Below are 2,239 nucleotides of genomic sequence, written 5' to 3' on the forward strand. Positions count from 1 at the left end.
GAGGAGGAGGGGTTCGGCCGCCACCCAGCCCAGGTAACGCCGCGTCCTGCTCCCTTCCTGCTGCGCCATCTCAGCGGGCGGTTTCCTTCTTCCATCGCTCCCTTTCGTTTTCCTAGGAGCTGGAGGCGGCCGCTTGCTTTTCCCCGAAGCCCCCACAATGGGACGTGGCCCCTCCCGTCCTCCCCCACCCAGCAGTGTCTGCCCCGGCCGCCTTCACAACCTGCTGCGGAGCGTCTACTACGAATTTCTTGTTAGGGAGGGAGGGCTGATTTTTCTAGCCTGCTGTGCTTTCGGAAGCACTGCTCTTTTTCTGGAACCCTGCCGTGCTGGAGTGTATCGTGCACAGTCCTGAACTGGCTGCCTCATGTGCAGTAGGCCACTGTATGCATGAGTACCAGCAACAGCTTGACTAAACTTGTAAAAATAGAAATAATAATGCTAGACTGAGACCAGATTGCCTGCGAGAGTGTTCTCTAGGGGCTTAAAACCAATAGAACACGTTGAAATAATTTTTATATGGAACCTGCTCCCCTGCCCCCTCTCAAAATGAGACACAGGCCCAAACTTGGCAAGCATCAGGGCAGCAGTCGGGTCACCAGCTCTGAGGCTCGTTTTCTGAAAAGCCATGCTCGGTGAGGTGGCTGATGACATTTGGGATGGGGTGGTAATGATTCTACTAAAGCAACAAATTAAAATGTCACAACTGGAGCTTCTGTTCAGAGGAAAACTGATTTTTTTGGTGGTTGTCAGGAAACAGCAAAGCACATCTTGAAAGCAGATGTGCCACTTGTTGCTAGGAGGTGGCTGTCATCAAGAATAAGGAGTTGTAGTGAGTGACACTGAAGCATTCTCTTGTGCAGTAGCTCTGTTTAAGTGGAGGTTTTCCCCCCGTGCCATCCACTGCTGCCCTCTTGACAAGTGTTGTCTTTAAAATCTGCCCCGTATTTATGCAGCCAAACCATCTTCTTGGAGCTCTGCAGTTTTTGGTCTATAGATGGCCTCTCATGCAAAGGGGAAGAAAGGGCTGGAAGATAGGTGTTTATAGCACTGTTCCACTGAACACATCAGGTTTTTATAAGGTACTTGACAGGAAAGGGTTCAAAGCAGTAAGGGTTGGGATTTTTGGATTTTTTTTTTCTAAGTTTGCTTGTAGTGCAATCCATTTCAGCCACTTGTAGAAAACTGGTTTACATTGCCTGCCATATAAAAGGCATGGCTCCTTCTTCTGTTTGCTGAAGATGGGATGTGGTCTTGAGGAGTACTCAGAGGAGACAGGGATGAATTTCTAAGCCTTCAGGCATATTAAGTAAATGCTTGTATCATTTAAAGGTCAAAGCACATTTGGCAGGTCATAAACTAATGGGTAGATGTTACAGCACTGAAATCATAGCATCAGTCCAAAAAGTGTTTATTTTGGCTCACTGGCCTGCATCGAGTCTAGCTCTATCCCAAAATTAGTCCCAAAAGTCCATCTTTCCAGGGCGAAGATCGAACTTCAGGAAGTGGTTAAACTGGACACTGTTCTTTCTGGGTTTAAAGTGCAGTTAACCGGAAACATACTTCCTGCCTGAAACTGGCACAGCAGTTGTAGCTCCTCAGCATGTCCCACCAAATGCAGTTAGGAGATCAGGCACCCGACAGCTACTGGAATTGAAGTCAGTTTCGTGCAGCATTCTGGCTGCGGTGTAAAAGCAGCCTTCCAGGTTGTGGTTTGCTCAGGGAACACTTAAGAGACTCGAGTCAGCTTGGCTGAACATGCACATCACATACTCTAGTCTACACAGGAGTGAAATGGCATCTCTTCTATAGGCTTCCGTCCCCTCCCCCCCTCCCCTTTCTTAATGGCTAATTGTAAATACAGCAGTCTCTCTGGGAAGTAACGACTGGCAGGGAACAGAAGGATCAGGGGGTTTCTGCTGAGTATTTTTGGTTCACATCCACGGGAATGGTGGGACCCCTACAGATAGGACACTGGAGGAAATGGAGTCGGTAGCAGGGTTTTAAAGACTCCCCTGGCAAAATGCTACTGTACTGTTGAATTGGACTTGATTTAAAATTCTGTCGGATGTCCACAGGCCTTTTATCCTCCTCATATCTCTGAAATTTGAGTGCCTTCAGGGCTCTGCGTTTGTGAACCTGAAGGGTTCAGAAAGACCTCTCTGAATATTTATTCGGCTGAGCTCCCGGTCTGGGAATAACCCGCTCTGTGCCGGGCAGCCCAAGCAGCTCTGCTTCCCGG

At 48.5% G+C, this 2,239-nt stretch overlaps 1 protein-coding gene across 1 annotated transcript in view; it reads left to right on the forward strand.

Annotated features, from left to right (window-relative positions):
* Positions 1–6: 6 nt before the first annotated feature.
* Positions 7–2,239, forward strand: part of ZCCHC2 (zinc finger CCHC-type containing 2) — a 41,273-nt gene continuing 39,040 nt past the window's right edge. Inside the window, exon 1 of the mRNA XM_018076875.3 lies at positions 7–33. The gene's annotated coding sequence lies outside the window, so the exon portion shown is untranslated. The remainder of the gene's footprint in view (positions 34–2,239) is intronic.

Source organism: Manacus vitellinus, unplaced genomic scaffold (genome assembly GCF_001715985.3).
Source record: "Manacus vitellinus isolate BGI_N305 unplaced genomic scaffold, ASM171598v3 scaffold_33_pilon, whole genome shotgun sequence".
In the NCBI taxonomy this organism is placed as follows: domain Eukaryota; kingdom Metazoa; phylum Chordata; class Aves; order Passeriformes; family Pipridae; genus Manacus; species Manacus vitellinus.